The following is a 19,505-nucleotide window of genomic DNA, read 5'->3' as shown; positions in this document are numbered from 1 at the left end:
TGAAGCAGGCGAGGTATCAGGTACCGAGTATAGGAGAGTCTCAGTCCATTCGCTATCAAGTAGCACCCCGACGGGTTCAGGAGACACCTGGAGGTCCTCTGCCGGGTCAGAGGAGTGCAGAGACTCGGGGGTAACCTCTGCTTCAGAGAACACTAGGTCGGACTCACTGGACGAAGCAGGCGAGGTATCGGGTGCCGAGTATAGGAAAGTCTTTGTCCATTCACCACCAGGTGGCACCCCAAAGGGTTCTGGAGACAATTGGAGGTCCTCCGCCTGGTCGGAGGGGTGTAGAGACTCGGGAATAACCTCTGCTTCGGAGTACACTATGTTAGACTCACTAGGCGAAGCGAGCGAGGTATCAGATCCAAGATATAGGAAAGTCTCTGTCCATTCACCACCAGGTGGCACCCCGAAGGGTTCTGGAGACAACTTGAGGTACTCCGCCTGGTCGGAGGGGTGTAGAGACTCGGGAGTAACCTCTGCTTCGGAGTACACTAGGTTGGACTCACTGGACGAAGTGAGCGAGGTATCAGGTACAGAGTATAGGAGAGTCTCTGTCCTTTCGCTACCAGGTAGCACCCCGAAGGGCTCAGGAAACAACTGGAGGCCCTCCGCCAGGTCGGAGGGGTGAAGAGACTCATGGGTAACCTCTGCTTCGGAGTACACTAGGTCGGACTCACTGGATGAAGCAGCCGAGGTATCAGGTACCGAGTATAGGAAAGTCTCTGTCCATTCGCTACCAGGTAGCACCCGAAGGGTTCAGGAGACAACTAGAGATCCTCCACCTGATCGGAGGGGTGTAGAGACTCGGGGGTAACCTCTGCTTCGGAGAACACTAAGTCGGACTCACTGGACGAAGCGGGCGAGGTATCAGGTGCAGAGTATAGGGAAGGCTCTGTCCATTCGCTACCAGGTAGCACCCCGAAGGGTTCTGGAGACAACTGGAGGTCCTCCGCCTGGTCGGAGGGGAGTAGAGACTCGGGGTTAACTACCACTTTGAGGTACCCATTGTCAGGCTCACAGGACGGAGCAGACGAAGTATCGGATACCGGGTGTAGAGAAGTCTCTCTCCATTTGTCATCAGGTGGTATCCCGGAGGATTCAGGAGGCAACAGGGGGTCCTCCGCCAGGTAGTAGAGATGCACAGACTCGGAGGTAATCACTGCTTCAGAGTACCCTTGGACAGGCTCACCGGTTAAAGTGGGTGAAGCATCAGATACCGGGTGCAGGAAGTCCTCCAGTGTGGATTCTGGGTAGGCAGTAGTCTCTTCGGGCAGGAGAACTGGTGCGCTACCCACGCACATTACCCGTCGAGGCTGCTCCGGGATACCGGGAAATTAAGCTTCAGCAGGAACCTCAAGGTTGGAATCAGGAGGTCTTTGGGAGAACAGACCTTGGCGTGACGGCTTGCCTCTACGCCTAGCACGTCTGGACTGCCTCTTGAGGTCGTGAGAAGTATTCCGGAGAGCGTAGTCATCCTGTGTGGATTCTGGGTGGGCAGTAGTCTCTTCGGGCAGGAGGACTAGTGCGCTACCCACACACATTACCGGTCGGGGCTGCTCCGGGATATTGGGAAGTGAAGCTTCAGCAGGGGCTTCAGGGTTAGGGTCCTCAAAGACCATACGAAAGGCCACCAGGAAGGCCTGCAGGTCAAGGACGACAGGATCCCATGCTTCCCATAGGGTGGGTGACCCATTTCAAGGCATCACCCACTAGGTAGTCAATCATAAAGGCCACTTTAGCCCAATTGGAAGGAAAATAGAGAGGGTAGGCCTTAAAGTGTAGCATGCATTGCTCCACAAATGCACGACTCTGTCTTGGATCCCCATAGTACCGTGGCGGATCCGCAGGAACGAGTGCAGAAAGATCCATCTGGAAGGGTGCGTAATTCGTCTGGAACTCAGCTAAAGAAAATAAATAAATAAATATATATATATATTTTTTTATTTATTTTTAATGCACGTATTCGCTGGAAAACGTCTCAGAGAGCGAAGGCCGTGGGGCTCAACGGGAACCTTGGCCTGAGCATGCTGTAATGCACACGCCCGGGCTGAGTGGCGTGTGCGTGTGTATGTAGTGATTGCACTGTGCCATGAACCTGAGAGTGTCTGGAGGGGCGTAACGAAGTATCTGCCCGATCCGACCAAAGTCGCACGACGGCATACGACGCCAGTGCACCAGGGAGGAACCGAGCAGAGGGACCAGGGTCTACTCCAGGTCAGACTCCGGACACGGCTGTTGACCCACACCAGGGAATACAGGAACAGGCAGACTAGAGCGCAGGCTGGGTAGGGTCCAGTACAGACTGGGAGACAAATTCGAAACCGCAGACCCGGTGGACAGGGCAGAGCAAAGCGAAACCGCAGACGCGGTGGACAAGGCTGAGCAAAGCGAAACCGCAGACGCGGTGGATAAGGCTGAGCAAAGCGAAACCGCAGACGCGGTGGACAGGGCAAAGCAAAGCGAAACCGCAGACGCGGTGGACAGAGCTGAGCAAAGCGAAACCGCAGACGCGGTGGACAGAGCTGAGCAAAGCGAAACCGCAGACGCGGTGGACAGGGCTGAGCAAAGCGAAACCGCAGACGCGGTGGACAGGGCTGAGCAAAGCGAAACCGCAGACGCGGTGGACAGGGCTGAGCAAAGCGAAACCGCAGACGCGGTGGACAGGGCTGAGCAAAGCGAAACCGCAGACGCGGTGGACAGGGCTGAGCAAAGCGAAACCGCAGACGCGGTGGACAGGGCCGAGCAAAGCGAAACCGCAGACGCGGTAGACAGGGCCGAGCAAAGCGAAACCGCAGACGCGGGGGACAGGGCCGAGCAAAGCGAAACCGCAGACGCGGTGGACAGGGCTGAGCAAAGCGAAACCGCAGACGCGGAGGGGACAGGGCTCTGTTCACACGGAACAGACTGGAAGGGAAAGGCAGAACCAGATACACACAGGATACTTGCAATGAAGTAGAGAGTGGACTCCAAACTCACAAACGGGAGTACAAAGACAACGAGTAGGAGATAGGTACGGGATCAGATTCTGCAAGAAAAGGGAAGGTACGGACATAGAGAAAAACAGATAACAGGCTAGAAGAGTATACAAACAAGAGCAGGCAAGATACAGGAACGGGTCTAGGTATGCGGTCCCTAGAAGGCGGAAAGAACAGGCTAGGAGCGTGTTCACACTGGCCTGGAAATACAGCCTCCAGGATAGGCAGAAGACAACAGGCTAGAGAGCGTGTACAGACTGCAGGTTAGAGTACACAGGTAAGACACAGTACAGACACGGGAACAAATACTGCAAGACAGGTAACATACACAGGACCTGGCATGTCAGAGACAAAAAGCCAACTGACAGGGCAAGATGCTCAGGCATGGGTTAATTGGAGCAGCTGGTTTAAATACCAGGTGACAGACAGGAATAGGCTGAGGACGCACAAGGGGTGTGCCTGCAGCAGGTACAAAAAGCAGGAAGTGATCGGGCGCCGCCCTTAAGCAGCAGAAACAGAGACAAACAAACAGCATGGAGGGAAGCCAGAGAGACATTCTGAATTGGAGATCAAGTGCGCTCTCTTGCACAGTGGGAGATGGACCACTATGCAAGGACGCCGAGAGGTATGTTACAATCAGCTTGTCTTCATTCCCCACGCTGTCAGGGTCTGCCTGCTTAATGGCTCTCAGGGCCTCTTGTAGGTTTAGAGCATAGTCTCTTATACTTTCGTGTGCCCGTTGTTTGCACCCGTAAAATCTGAGTTTTATTTCAGCTGAGGTTCAGGTATCAAATGTGTCTTTCAGCCGGGCTAGTATTTCTCTGACAGTCCTCTTCTTCCTAGGTGGCCAGGACTTTACCTCCCTTTGGGCTGCCCCGATTAACTGGGCCACCAGGATGCTCACTTTTTGCTCTTCCGTGAGGGGGTATACCTGGAAGAGGCTATCCAGTCTTTCCCTAAAGTCACTTAGGGTACGTGACTCCCCTGAGTACTGGGGTAGCCAGGTTGCCCCCAGGATATAAGGCATGGTGAATGGCATGACCGCAGCAGCGGTTGCGCTGGCGGCAGCTGTGGCGGTGGAGCTTCCCTCTGTATCTGACATCCTCCTTCCCCCCTAGTGGACCGTGGCCTACCTTGAGATGATCCTCTTCCGTAGGCCGCGGCTCCGCAGTCGATCGTCGGGGTTGAGGACCTTGCGTCGCGCTCCTGTGACGTCAGCGTCGCTCTCTCTCCCTTCCAGGACCTTGTGCAGGGTCAAGACGTAAGGCGGGGCTTCAGTTCTCGCGCGCTTTCGATGTCCACGCCCCTCTTCTTCCCACGCGGCGTCCTGAAGATGGCGTCCGATGGCGGGAACCGACTCCGGATGGCGGGAACCAACTGAAGATGGCGGGAAACGGCTCCGGATGGCGGGAAGACGGCTGCAGATGGCGAGAAGACGGCTTCAGATGGCGGGAAGCTTCTCTCAGGTAAGTGCAAAAGTCTTTTTCAGGCACGCAATACCCGTTGCTGGCGGGTTGGTTTGAATCCTGCCGACTACGCCAAAGTTGACTCGCCCCCTGGGCCTGTGTTGTGGTGCACGTGTGTGCGGGGAATACCCGGAGCCGGATCGCTGGGGGTTGTAGTCTCCGTGGCGATGACCAGTTCCGTGCCCAGGGTGGTCAAATCAGTGGCAGTCTTATTAGTATGATAATCGTCCGACTACGCCACCCGTGGATTGCGGTCAGTGGGGACCGCCGCTGCAAGGCAGACCGCTGAGGCCGGTGTTGTGTGTGCAGCTAAGAATGGGATGACTCCCCACGGGAGAAGTATAGCCTCAGGGCAGTTGGTGTGGATGATGGGAGTGATGGTGCACGAGCGCAGCAGGAACAACTCAGAGTCTGTGCAGTGCAGTTCAGGGTCTTTACTGGTGTTATAAAGCAGACCCTCCCGGGAGTACTGGTTAGCAGTAGAGTCCTGGTCAGTCTGTGTGCAAGCAGGAACTCCCCTGGCCAGGTGGAGTTGTAGGCCTCCCCGTCTATCTGCACTCTTCCTGGCTACCTTGCTGTATGCGGGTAGAAGTAGCCCACGTCCCTGAGTGTACCGTGTGGTGCTCCACCCGTATGGCCGGTGACTTGGGGCCTTCTGTTAGCCTCCGCTCCACGATGGTGGTGCTGGTCCCTTGCTTGTGACCGTGCCTCCGGGCTTCTATGCCCAGAGGACCTGGAATCCCCTGCCGGTTGGATTCTGCTGCTGGACCTGGATGTCCCCACAGCCTCGGACTCCGTGTCCGGTCTTAGTGTCTTCAGCCAGGGCGAGCTATCTGGCTTCCAGCCCCTGGCACTCGCTCCTGCTCCTACAGAGCTCCTAGTTCTTGCTTTCCCTGTGTCTGCTGTCCTCCAGACTGGACTGCGTCTCTGTCTAGGACTTCACTCTGTCTCCCTAACCCCGCCCCAGACCCAGTTTATATAGGGCAGATTCCTCCCCTCCCAGGACTGGGGCAGGAGGTGTGGCATGCTTGAGGGCTCCTGACCAGGAGACCTCCCACTTGCTCTCAGACATATTTCTATTACTGTGGTAACCAGACCCCTGGGGTGCCACATTAGACAGTACTGTGTGCCCAGAAATCATGAACCTCAGTGCAGCAACTCTGATCTAGTCGTCTCTGTAGTTAGACAGCTACAATGGAGTTGCTGTATGGAGGATGTCCTTATTCTGTATGCCCAGAAATCATGAGCCTCAGTGCAGCAACTCCAATGTAGTCATTTCTGTAGTGAGACAAATCTCAAGAAAAAAAAACAAGTTGAGCTTATAGTAAGTAAATAAATGATTAGTAATAGCACACTATTTATTTACATAGTTACATAGGATGAAAAAAGACCTAGGTCCATCAAGTCCAGCTTTTCTTTACCAATTATACATTTTTGTCACTAAATACGGTATATACTCAATATTTTTATCTTGTGTTTGCTCTCTGGAATGGCCATAGTGTGAACATGTTCTTACACTTTCCACATATATTAATTTATGCCTCGGCTCATTTACTTGGTTTTCTTTAGTGAGTCAGCTAGAATAGAGTTGTTGCACGGAGGACGTCCTTATACTCCAAGAACCCTGAACATTTCTGTAGTAATTCACATTGTTTTTCTGTTGTAAATTCTGATGACTGTCGGCTGCGCTCCGTTACGCTTTTCCCCGTAAAGTCCAGGCGGGCGTCAGCCTGGGTCAGCATTTCCTTCACCAGACGGACTGCGGGGTCACTGTCTTGCGTCTCCGCCCAGTTGTAGTGGGGTAAGGGGTTGAACGTAGCGGATAGCTGGCCCCTCACACGGTGGGAATACTGGGTAATCCCATGACGGTGGAACGCAGGGAGTTCGACCTCTTCCAGTTTTTCTGGATCTTCCCCTCCGTCCGGTAGGTTTGGCATCCTGGACAGGGCGTCCGCGTTGGTATTGGAGCGTCCTGCCCGGTATTTGATCGTGAACTCATAATTGGACAGGCGGGCCATCCATCTCTGCTCCAGGGCACCCAGTCTTGCAGTGTCCAGGTGTGTAAACGGGTTGTTGTACGTGTACACGGTGAACCTGGAAGAGGCAAGGTAATGCTTAAAACGTTCGGTTACCGCCCACACCACTGCCAGGAACTCTAGCTTGAACGAGCTGTAATTCTCAGGGTTTCTTTCCGTGGGTCGCAGTTTTCGACTGGCGTAAGCAATTACCCGTTCTCTCCCCTGCTGGATCTGGGACAGTACGGCTCCTAGCCCGATGTTGCTTGCGTCCGTGTGGAGGATAAAGGGCTGGCTGTAATCAGGGTACGCCAGGATTTCCTCCCCCATGAGGGCCATCTTCAGCTGGCGGAATGACTCCTCTTCCAGCTTTTCCCATCTGAAGGGTGGCTTCTGGTTTTTGGCCTTCCTGGACTGGCCTATCAGGAGGTCCTGCATAGGAGCTGCCTTCTTGGTAAAACCGGGAATGAATCTTCGGTAGTAGCCTACCAACCCGAGGAACTGCCGCACTTCCTTTATGCTGGATGGTCTTGGCCAGTCCTTAATCACGGTGATCTTGTCAGGGTCGGGAGCCACTCCGTCAGCACTCACCACGTGTCCCAGGTACTGTACCTTTGGCTTCAGTAGATGACACTTTGAGGGTACCTTTAGGCCATAGTTTGCCAGGGCTTCAAACACTTCTGCCAGGTGTTCCAGATGGTCCTCATAGGTCTTGGAATAGACGATGACATCGTCCAGGTATAATAGGACCGTCTCGAAGTTCCGGTGTCCCAGACAGCATTCCATCAACCGTTGGAAGGTTCCTGGTGCGTTGCAGAGCCCGAACGGCATACAGTTAAATTCGCTGAGTCCCATCAGGGTGGTGAATGCTGTCTTCTCCCGGTCCGCCTCTACTACAGGAACCTGCCAGTACCCACTAGTGAGATCCAAAGTACAGAAGAAGTTAGCAGATTTTAATGCAGCTAAGGACTCTTCTATCCTTGGTAACGGGTACGCATCTTTTTGTGTGATACGGTTGACCTTCCTGTAGTCTACACACATTCTCATGGTGTTGTCTTTCTTTTTCACTAAGACTAGTGGAGCTGCCCAGGGGCTACAGCTGTCCCAGATTACCCCAGCCTCCTTCATGTCTTTTAGCATCCCCTTGGCGTGCTGATAGTGTGCAGGGGGTACGAGTCGGTATCTCTCCTTTATGGGAGGATGGTCTCCCCTGGGGATGTGATGTTCTACCCCCTTTACTCGCCCGAAGTCTAGCGGGTGTTTACTAAACACTCTCTCGTACTCCTGAACCACCCGATAGACTCCCTGTTTTTGGTGTGAGAGAGTGGAGTCAGTACCCAAATGCAGTTGCTGACACCAGTCCCCCATTGGTTTCTTAGAGCCCTTACCTTCCTTTGGTTGAGATGGAGGCAAGGGTTCCACGGCCTTTACAGAGTTCTGGTTGATGGTGAACAATTTGGCTAGCGTGGCATACCGGGGCAGGTGTACTTCTCTCTCCCCGATGTTTATGATGCGAACGGGCACCCTCCCATGGCGTACATCGACCACCCCCCGTGCTGTCAAAATGGTGGGCCTACTGTCTGAGTAGACGGGTTCTACCATCGCTTGGTAGTCTCTACCCCTTAGACCAATAGCTGCCCGACACCAAATCATCATCTCACTTTTAGGGGGCATGGCAATAGGGAACGGGTCACACATTCTCACGCTACCAATCTCACCACCAGATAGTTCCACCTGTTGCTGTTTCATCAGTTCCCGGATCTCTTTTTGGAGGACACGCTGCTGGCTGGAACTGGCGTTCTTGGCAACCTGTTGCAAAATAAGAATCACCTCTGCAAGACAGTTTTCGATTACGTTAGTACCTAGGGTTATTTTTGGGTGACTCTCGCGGCGGTCAATGTCCACAATGATCAGTCCTTGTGCCGGCAGTTCAACCTTACCGACCTTGATGGTCACCTCTTTAAATCCTATCTGTGGCACGGGCTGACCATTGCTGGCGATAATGCTCAGGTCATCATCTGGGTAGCGGGTTATGTCCGAGTCATTCCAGTACCGCTTGAAGAGCACGTACGGGATGGTAGTCACCTGTGACCCAGTGTCTAGTAGGGCACTCATAGGAATGCCATCCAGTACCACAGGCAAGACCGGACGTCCCCCTACGTATTTATCACGCCAGTTCGATGGGCCTGATGATCTTATGCCTGGGGGTTGGCCCTCTACCCCAGGTTGTGCCCGTTTAAATGACAGTACCTTGCCATATGTCCGGGTTGATTGCAGCGGCGGCAGATGGGTTGTCCGTCCTCGTTGTATCGGTCGCTGGGTCTTCCTCTGGCCGCTGGGGTCCTCCTCAGTCGGCGCCACGGGACATCCTCCGGTCCGGATGCCAGCTGGATCTTTCCTGGAGAAGAGACCTGTAAAGACTGCACAGTTCTGGTTAGCGCGGCAATGCTCTTAGTCAGCTCTTGGACCTGATGGTGCAGGTCTGTAGCCGGGTTATTGTTTAAAGCCTGCGCATCAGCACCCACAGGCCCTGCAGACAAGGGCGCCGCGTCCTGGTGATAAGTGATAGCAGGGCGCCTGTGGGTCACAGCGCCACCTGGTGCCGGTTCTCGGAGCACCCGGATAGCTCTGTCCTTGAACTGTGCAAAGTCCAGGTCAGGGTCCTGTAAGGCCATTGCCCGCAACTGGGTTCGGTGGGCATTGCACAGTAGACCCTCAATAAATTGTTCGGTCAACAGCTAGTCTTCATTCCCCACGCTATCAGGGTCTGCCTGCTTAATGGCTCTCAGGGCCTCTTGTAGGTTTAGAGCATAGTCTCTTATACTTTCGTGTGCCCGTTGTTTGCACCCGTAAAATCTGAGTTTTATTTCGGCTGAGGTTCGGGTATCAAATGTGTCTTCCAGCCGGGCTAGTATTTCTCTGACAGTCCTCTTCTTCCTAGGTGGCCAGGACTTTACCTCCCTTTGGGCTGCCCCGATTAACTGGGCCACCAGGATGTTCACTTTTTGCTCTTCCGTGAGGGGGTATACCTGGAAGAGGCTATCCAGTCTTTCCCTAAAGTCACTTAGGGTACGTGACTCCCCTGAGTACTGGGGTAGCCAGGTTGCCCCCGGGATATAAGGCATGGTGAATGGCATGACCGCAGCAGCGGTTGCGCTGGCGGCAGCTGTGGCGGTGGAGCTTCCCTCTGTATCCGACATCCTCCTTCCCCCCTAGTGGACCGTGGCCTACCTTGCGATGATCCTCTTCCGTAGGCTGCGGCTCTGCAGTCGATCGTCGGGGTTGAGGACCTTGCGTCGCCCTCCTGTGACATCAGCGTCGCTCTCTCTCCCTTCCAGGACCTTGCGTAGCGTTAAGACGTAAGGCGGGGCTTCAGTTCTCGCGCGCTTTGAATGTCCACGCCCCTCTTCTTCCCGCGCGGCGTCCTGATGGCGTCCGATGGCGGGAACCGACTGAAGATGGCGGGAAACGGCTCCGGATGGCGGGAAGACGGCTGCAGATGGTGAGAAGACGGCTGCACATGGCGGGAAGCTTCTCTCAGGTAAGTGCAAAAGTCTTTTTCAGGCACGCAATACCCGTTGGTGGCGGGTTGGTTTGAATCCTGCCGACTACGCCAAAGTTGACTCGCCCCCTGGGCCTGTGTTGTGCGTGCACATGTGTGCGGGGAATACCCGGAGCCGGATCGCTGGGGGTTGTAGTCTCCGTGGCGATGACCAGGTCCGTGCCCAGGGTGGTCAAATCAGTGGCAGTCTCATTAGTATGATAATGGTCCGACTACGCCACCCGTGAATTGCGGTCAGTGGGGACCGCCGCTGCAAGGCAGACCGCTGAGGCCGGTGTTGTGTGTGCAGCTAAGAATGGGATGACTCCCCACGGGAGAAGTATAGCCTCAGGGCAGTTGGTGTGGATGATGGGAGTGATGGTGCACGAGCGCAGCAGGAACAACTCAGAGTCTGTGCAGTGCAGTTCAGGGTCTTTACTGGTGTTATAAAGCAGACCCTCCCGGGAGTACTGGTTAGCAGTAGAGGCCTGGTCAGTCTGTGAGCAAGCAGGATCTCCCCTGGCCAGGTGGAGTTGTAGGCCTGCCCGTCTATCTGCACTCTTCCTGGCTACCTTGCTGTATGCGGGTAGAAGTAGCCCACGTCCCTGAGTGTACCGTGTGGTGCTCACCCGTATGGCCGGTGACTTGGGGCCTTCTGTTAGCCTCCGCTCCACGATGGCGGTGCTGGTCCCTTGCTTGTGACCGTGCCTCCGGGCTTCTATGGCCAGAGGACCTGGAATCCCCTGCCGGTTGGATTCTGCTGCTGGACCTGGATGTCCCCACAGCCTCGGACTCCGTGTCCGGTCTTAGTGTCTTCAGCCAGGGCGAGCTATCTGGCTTCCAGCCCCTGGCACTCACTCCTGCTCCTACAGAGCTCCTAGTTCTTGCTTTCCCTGTGTCTGCTGTCCTCCAGACTGGACTGCGTCTCTGTCTAGGACTTCACTCTGTCTCCCTAACCCCGCCCCAGACCCAGTTTATATAGGGCAGATTCCTCCCCTCCCAGGACTGGGGCAGGAGGTGTGGCATGCTTGAGGGCTCCTGACCAGTAGACCTCCCACTTGCTCTCAGACATAATATTTCTATTACTGTGGTAACCAGACCTCTGGGGTGCCACATTAGACAGTACTGTGTGCCCAGAAATCATGAACCTCAGTGCAGCAACTCTGATCTAGTCATCTCTGTAGTGAGACAGCTACAATGGAGTTGCTGTATGGAGGATGTCCTTACTCTGTATGCCCAGAAATCATGAGCCTCAGTGCAGCAACTCCAATGCAGTCATTTCTGTAGTGAGACAAATCTCAAGAAAAAAAAAACAAGTTGAGCTTATAGTAAGTAAATAAATGATTAGTAATAGCACACTATTTATTTACATAGTTACATAGGATGAAAAAAGACCTAGGTCCATCAAGTCCAGCTTTTCTTTACCAATTATACATTTTTGTCACTAAATACGGTATATACTCAATATTTTTATCTTGTGTCTTCTCTCTGGAATGGCCATAGTGTGAACATGTTCTTACACTTTCCACATATATTAATTTATGCCTCGGCTCATTTACTTGGTTTTCTTTAGTGAGTCAGCTAGAATAGAGTTGTTGCACGGAGGACGTCCTTATACTCCAAGAACCCTGAACATTTCTGTAGTAATTCACATTGTTTTTCTGTTGTAAATTCTGATGACTGTCGGCTGCGCTCCGTTACGCTTTTCCCCGTAAAGCTCCGCCTACTATTAAAAATGGTGGTGCTGCCGGCCATCACTGATCTACATTTGCAAAAGTTGAATTTTGGAGAAACTGAACAATCAACCCCGAGTGTAATTATTTGTATAATTAAATTGCTAATTTTATTCATCACAAAAAACTACATTTTGCTGATTTTTTTGGCTGAGTCGAAAAACATTAAAAATATAAAACGGTATTAAAAATTAATGTACAACTTTGGATGTTTACTCACTTAAAAAATCAATTTACTTCAAATAAAGACACCATGAAATCAACCGCTGGGATTTAGCTTTCTTATATAAAGCAGGCTAAATCCTAGAGGGAGGAAGGGCCTGGTCCATTAGCCTGCTAGGTCTAGTATTAAAACACTCACAGGGACCTGGTCCTTTAGCCCACTGGGATTTAGCTTTTTCATAAATAGCAGGCTAAATCCAAGTTGGCAGAAGGACCTGGTCCATTAGCCTGCTAGATCTAGTATTAAAACACTCACAGGGACCTGGTCCTTTAGCCCACTTGGGTTTAGATTTCTCATAGAGAGCAAGCTAAATCCAAGTTGGCAGAAGGACTTGGTCCATTAGCCTGCTAGGTGTACCATTAAAAAACTCACAGGGACCTGGTCCTTTAGCCCACTGGGATTTAGCTTTCTCACAAAGTGCAGGCTAAATCCAAGTTGGCAGAAGGACCTGGTCCCTTTAGCTTGCTAGGTCTAGTATTAAAACACTCACAGGGACCTGGTCCTTTAGCCCACTGGGATTTAGCTTTCTCACAGAGAGCAGGCTAAATCCAAGTTGGCTGAAGGACCTTGTCCTTTAGCCTGCTAGGTCTAGTATTAAAACACTCACAGGGACCTGGTCCTTTAGCCCACTGGGATTTAGCTTTCTCATAGAGAGCAGGCTAAATCCAAGTTGGCAGAAGGACCTGGTCCCTTTAGCTTGCTAGGTCTAGTATTAAAACACTCATAGGGAACTGGTCCTTTAGACAACTAGGATTTAGATTTCTCATAGAGAGCAGGCTAAATCCAAGCTGGCAGAAGGACCTGGTCCATTTGTCCAATAGTTATAATATTAACCCCTTCACAACGCATGATGCAGTTACGTCATATATCATAAAAATATAAGAAAAAAAATACAAAATATCCCTTTTCCTCCATTAAAAAAAAAATGCACAAATTTGGAATTGACGTGTTCAGAAAGGTCTGACCAATCAAAATATAAAATAATCTGATCGGTAAAAGGCATAACGAGAAAAAAATGGAAAAGCCATAACTACGTTTTTTTTGGTCGCCGCAACATTGCAATAAAATGAAATAAGAGGTGATCAAAACATGGTATCCGCGCCAAAATGGTATCAATAAAAACGTCCCGCCAAAATAAAAAAAAACCTCAACGGCGATGTGGATAGAAAATAAAAAAGTTATGGGAAGGAAAAAAATTAAAAAAACAGAAAATCGCTTGAGGGTTAAAACACTCCTAGGTACATGTATGGAAATAATCTGTGGTCGTGTGAGCTACAAAAATGATCACCAGTAAATAAAACGGGACGCGGTTGAGATTGGCGCAGGATATTGTACAGACCGAAATTAAGGGGAAAATTCTTGAGTATAAACGTCACATAAAAATAACTATCTGTAATCTGACTTCATATCTAGTCCACAGCTCAAAATTACTGTGAAATATACACTACCGGTCAAAAGTTTGGGGTCATTTAGAAATTTCATTATTTTTGAAAGAAAAGCACATTTTTTTTCAATGAAGCTAACATTAAATGAATCAGAAATACAGTCTATACATTGTTAATGTGGTAAATGACTATTCTAGCTGCAAACGTCTTGTTTTTATTGCAATATCTACATAGGTGTAAAGAGACCCATTTCCAACAACCACCACTCCAGTGTTTTAACGGTACATTGTGTTTGCTAACTGTGTAAGAAGGCTAATTGATGTTTAGAAAACCCTTGCACAAGTATGTTAGCCCAGCTGAAAACGGATTGGCTGATTTTAAAAGCTATAAAATTGACCTTCCTTTGAGCTAGTTGAGAATCTGGAGCATTACATTTGTTTGTTCTATGAAACTCTCAAAATGGCCAGAAAAAGAGAACTTTCATGTGAAATTCGACAGTCTATTCTTGTTCTTAGAAATGAAGGCTATTCCATGTGAGAAATTGCCAAGAAACTGAACATTTCCTACAACGGTGTGTACTACTCCCTTCAGAGGAGAGCACAAACAGGCTCTAACCAGAGTAGAAAGAGAAGTGGGAGGCCGCACTGCACAACTGAGCAACAAGACAAGTACATTAGAGTAGCTAGTTTGAGAAATCGACGCCTCACAGCTCCTCAACTGGCAGCTTCATTAAATAGTACACGCAAAACGCCAGTGTCAACGTCTACAGTGAAGAGGCGACTCCGGGATGCTGGCCTTCAGGGCAAAGTGGTAAAGAAAAAGCCATATCTGAGACTGGCTAATAAAAGGAAAAGATTAATAGGGGCAAAAGAACACAGACATTGGACAGAGGAAGATTTGTAAAAAGTTTTATGGACAGACGAATCAAAGTTTGAGGTGTTTGGATCACACAGAAGAACATTTGTGAGACACAGAATAACTGAAAAGATGCTGGAAGAGTGGCTGACGCCATCTGTCAATCATGGTGGAGGTAATGTTATGGTCTGGGGTTGCTTTGGTGCTGGTAAAGTTGGAGATTTGTACAACATAAATGGGATTTTGAATAAGGAAGGCTATCACTCCATTTTGCAACGCCATGCCATACCCTGTGGACAGCGCTTGATTGGAGCCAATTTCATCCTACAACAGGACAATGACGAAAAGCACACCTCTAAATTATGCATGAACTATTTAGGGAAGAAGCAGGCAGCTGGTATTCTATCTGTAATGGAGTGGCCAGCGCAGTCACCAGATCTCAACCCCATTGAGCTGTTGTGGGAGCAGCTTGACCGTATGGTACGCAAAAAGGGCCTATCAAGCCAATCCAACTTGTGGGAGGGGCTTCAGGAAGCATGGGGGGAAATTTCTCAAGATTACCTCAGCATATTAACAGCTAGAATGCCAAAGATCTGCAATGCTGTAATTGCTGCAAAGGGAGCATTCTTTGACGAAAGCAAAGTTTGAAGGAGAAAATTATTCTTTCTAATAAAAATCATTATTTCTAACCTTGTCAATGTCTGGACTATATTTTCTATTCATTTTGCAACTCATTTGATAAATAAAAGTATGAGTTTTCATGGAAAACACAAAATTGTCTGGGTGACCCCAAACTTTTGAAAGGTAGTGTAACATGACAGGATTCATATATATCTATAGACAATAAGTGTCCTTCTGTCTACTGTGATTTAGCATCTTATATAGAGCAGGATAAACCCAAGTCAGCTAAAGGACTGGTCCCTCTGCCAACTAGGAAATAGCCGGCTCTGTGTGAGAAAGCGAAATCCCAGTGCACAGAAGGACCTGAACCAATAGCCGACTTGGATTTAGCCACAACCACCTTCAGAGCCGCCACCACATATATGGCTGTTCTGTGCGCACAGGACCTGTGATGAGGTCACAGGAGGGGAGGAGTCAGGGGTCACATGATCAGGGGCCTCAGTGGATGCAGTACTCTGCTGTGCTGGTTGTCATGGTGCTGGATGAGGTGAAGTTTATGTGTGGGGTCAAGAGGGGTTTACAGTGTGGATGTAGCAGAGCCGTGTGTGTACGAGGTGTACGGAGCGGAGCCGCGTGTGTACGAGGTGTACGGAGCAGAGCCGCGTGTGTACGAGGTGTGCGGAGCGGAGCCGCGCGTGTACGAGGTGTACGGAGCGGAGCCGCGCGTATACGAGGTGTACGGAGCGGAGCCGCGCGTATACGAGGTGTACGGAGCGGAGCCGCGCGTATACGAGGTGTACGGAGCGGAGCCGCGCGTATACGAGGTGTACGGAGCGGAGCCGCGCGTATACGAGGTGTACGGAGCGGAGCCACGCGTGTACGAGGTGTACGGAGCGGAGCCGCGCATGTACGAGGTGTACGGAGCGGAGCTGCGTGTGTACGAGGTGTACGGAGCGGAGCCGCGCGTGTACGAGGTGTACGGAGCGGAGCCGTCTGTGTACGAGGTGTACAGAGCGGAGCCGCACGTGTACGAGGTGTACGGAGCGGAGCCGTCTGTGTACGAGGTGTACGGAGCGGAGCCATGTGTGTACGAGGCGTACGGAGTGGAGCCATGTGTGTACGAGGTGTACGGAGCAGAGCCGTCTGTGTACGAGGTGTACGAAGCGGAGCCGCACGTGTACGAGGTGTACGGAGCAGAGCCGTCTGTGTACGAGGTGTACGGAGCGGAGCCGCACGTGTACGAGGTGTACGGAGCAGAGCCGCGTGTGTACGAGGTGTACGGAGCGGAGCCGCGTGTGTACGAGGCTTACTGAGCGGAGCCGCGCGTGCACGAGGCTTACTGAGCGGAGCCGCGCGTGCACGAGGCTTACTGAGCGGAGCCGCGCGTGCACGAGGCTTACTGAGCGGAGCCGCGCGTGCACGAGGCGTACGGAGCGGAGCCGCGTGTGGACGAGGCGTACGGAGCGGAGCCGCGTGGGTACAAGGCGTGCGGAGCCTCATGTGGACGAGGTGTACTGAGCGGAGCCATGTGTGTGAAACCCAGCACATCGCTGCCATGATTGGCGGTTGGACTGTAACTTACAATACTGACAGCTCAGCACGACCCTGATCCTTTAGGGCGACTGAGCTGTCACTCACTGCGTCCTGGACACAGTGAGTGGTGGAGTTGTGTCAATACTGGTGGATAGAACAAGACCTTCACAGCCGTCTACACATCATAGGGGAGATCTCATAAGTCATGACACCTTCTCTCCATCTACCTGATGATCCTGAGGAACATTGGCATGTTCTTGTTTACAGTCCTGTGGAAGAAGACGTGGACATCTCTCTGGTGTTGTCCTCTTACTGGATAGAACTGGAGGAAAACACATACAGGGACTGAATTCATTCTTTACATACAGATAAATATAGGCCATGTGTATTTAGTCTTGTCTATTACCTGGTGATGTGAGGGGTTGGGGAACCTCCATCATGATGTCCTTGTACAGATCTTTGTGACCTTCTAAATACTCCCACTCCTCCATGGATAAATACGACGGTGACATCCTGACACCTTATAGGAACCTGACTCATACAATGATCATGTGCATCACCCCTCTGATCCCTTCATAGCGTTAATGTCCCAGCAATGTCACCTCTCCAGTCAGCAGCTCAATCATCTTGTAGGTGAGTTCTAGGATCTTCTGCTCAATGATGTCCTCATGTATCAGGAGGTGAGGTGGAGGCCCTGTGATTGGGCTCAGGGGTCTTCCCCATCCATCAGACACAGGGGCCAGACAGCGCTCACTGGAGGTCTTCTTCACTACTGTGTAATCCTGGTTATGGAGAGACACATTAATAAATCTCACTACAGACATTTCCAGAGTCCACACCTCTCCAGTTCTGTCCATCTGTTATTCCCATAGATAAGAATGATGTAATGTGACGTCATCAGAATCTCTCACCTCTCCAGTAAGCCGGAAGAGGATCTCTAGGGTGAGGTGTAATATCCTCTCTGCCATCTTGTCCCTGCTCCTCTCCATCCTTGATAGGTCAATCAGGAAAATTATTTTATATAGAAAATCTCCACTGAGAGGATCCAATATTCTAGAGACCTGAATGGGAAGAAGATGAAGCTATCTAACATCATAAAGAATCGTAATAATACAATTACAGGAGATATTAAGGGATATATATATAATGATATATAACATGTAGATGTTGTATTCTCAGATTGTATAAACTGGAATGTCATAAACATCACCCACTTGCACTCGTGACTCAGATGAGACTGTAAAGTAAGACTCTGCCTCTCACACTCACTCGTCTATTCATATACTGCAATAGGCTTACAATGAGCTAGGCGCACCCCACAGCCAGCTCACACATCCACACCACACTTCTCACAGCCACAATTCACCATTTTGATAGGCCACCAAGACACCTGCCCTGGCTGACACACTAATACACATGCACAGCTAACTGATAGGTACTCTGAGTCTTCTTGCACTTCGGGATACACTGGGTAAAAAAAATACAAGCTATACTTTTCCTCTTTGAGGTTATGGGTACATTTAGAGCAACAAGGAACGAACTTATTAAACTTTAGATTTACCATATTTTTTGGACCATAAGATGCAGGGAGGAAAATGGGGGGGGTGTCTTATGCTCCGAGCGTTGTGGATACTTGCGGTGGTGGTGGAGCGGGGGTGCCCTCCCTCCTTCAGGAACAAAGTAGCAGCGGCAGTAAGGCAAAGTGGCTGGGGCCGGTGTCGGGCGGTCAGCGGCGCTGGGCAGTGAAGCAGAACGGCCTGCGCGGCTTTCCGGTGTGCGCGGCCATCTTACTGAGGAAAATGGCTGCCCGAGACAGCACATGCGCAGACCGGAAGCTCCGGCGGCCATTTTGCTGCAGATCACAGCTTTAGGAAGATGGTAGCCACCGTAAATCTGCACATGCCGCTCTGCCTCACCGCCCGACTCCGCTCACAGCCTGGCACAAGCCCCAACCCTGCACAGGCCCAGCACAGGAACCAGCCAGGCTTAGGGCCCGGCATAGGCCCCCCCAGCCCTGCACAGGCCCTCGGCTTGGCACAGAAACCAGCCAGGCTAAGGGCCCTGCACAGGTTCCCGACCCTGCGCAGGAACCAGCCAGGCTAAGGGCCCCGACCCTGCACAGGCCCCCAGCCCTGCACAGGAACCCGCCCCGACACTGGAACCAGCCAAGCTAAGGGCCCCGGCCAGGCACAGACCCCGGCACAGGCACCCGGCCAGCTACAGGAACCAGCCAGGCTAAGGGCCCCGGAACAGACCCCATCTAGGCACAGGCCCCAGCCAGGCTAAGTACCCCAGCTAGGCACAGGCCCCACAGCACCTCACCTCTTCTGCTGCAGCCGCCGGGTTCGTAAGGTAGGGAACCTGCGATCCTGCTCCACCGCAGCTGGAGCACCGACTTCCTGAAGAACCCTGCTTCCTGTGACCCTCGCTCCACCATCCCCCAGGTAAGATACCGAACCTATTCAGACTATAAGATGGACCCCCATCTTATAAAAAATATTTTTTTTCCTATTTTTCACCCCAAAATTTTAGGGTGCATCTTATGGTCCGGTGCGTCTTATAGTCCGAAAAATACGGTCATATACAAAAAATAAAGTTCAATATTTAAAGAAATGTAATGATAAAAATATTTACACACAAGGCAAAAACAGCACAAAGATAAACGTGTTAAATACAGAAACTTTTTACGGATTAAACCTTCTGTGGCGGAGAAGACCACAGCAGTATTTCGGACAGATTTACAATTCACATCGTCTCTCCAGGATCTGACAATGAGTTTTTCTGGAGGAGGTATTATAAAAGGCTCTCAGGTGAGAGGAGGATGGCTAACTGTATGTCCAGAAAGATGCTGCAAAGACTTGATATTATATTTCTGTGCTTTCCAAAGGTTGAATTTCCTTGTGGTTGAACTCACAGAAGGAATTATGTATTTGGATCACATTTATATCTGTGGATGGTGTTGATATTAGATTACTGCTGATATATAAAATATTTAACCTCTCTCATCTGGTATCGTTCCCTCCTCCTTTAAACACACCAGCTTAAACCTATTACATAAAATACCATCCCTTGGCTAGACTTGCGCTGTTAAATACAGACATGTCTCTATTCTCCCTTTCATCTGTAAATTGCTAAATCTAATGGTCATTGCTCCC

The 19,505-nt window shown here is 51.0% G+C and overlaps 1 pseudogene; it reads right to left on the bottom strand.

The window, feature by feature from the left end:
• LOC141271407 (uncharacterized) overlaps positions 1-18,198 on the bottom strand; it is a 106,861-nt pseudogene extending 88,663 nt beyond the window's left edge.
• Positions 18,199-19,505: the final 1,307 nt, after the last annotated feature.

Source organism: Phyllobates terribilis, unplaced genomic scaffold (assembly GCF_046119375.1).
Source record: "Phyllobates terribilis strain yellow unplaced genomic scaffold, ASM4611937v1 Scaffold_5__5_contigs__length_657084704, whole genome shotgun sequence".
NCBI lineage: Eukaryota > Metazoa > Chordata > Amphibia > Anura > Dendrobatidae > Phyllobates > Phyllobates terribilis.
Note: the sequence above shows the minus strand (reverse complement) of the source record. Positions and strands in the feature narration are given on the sequence as shown.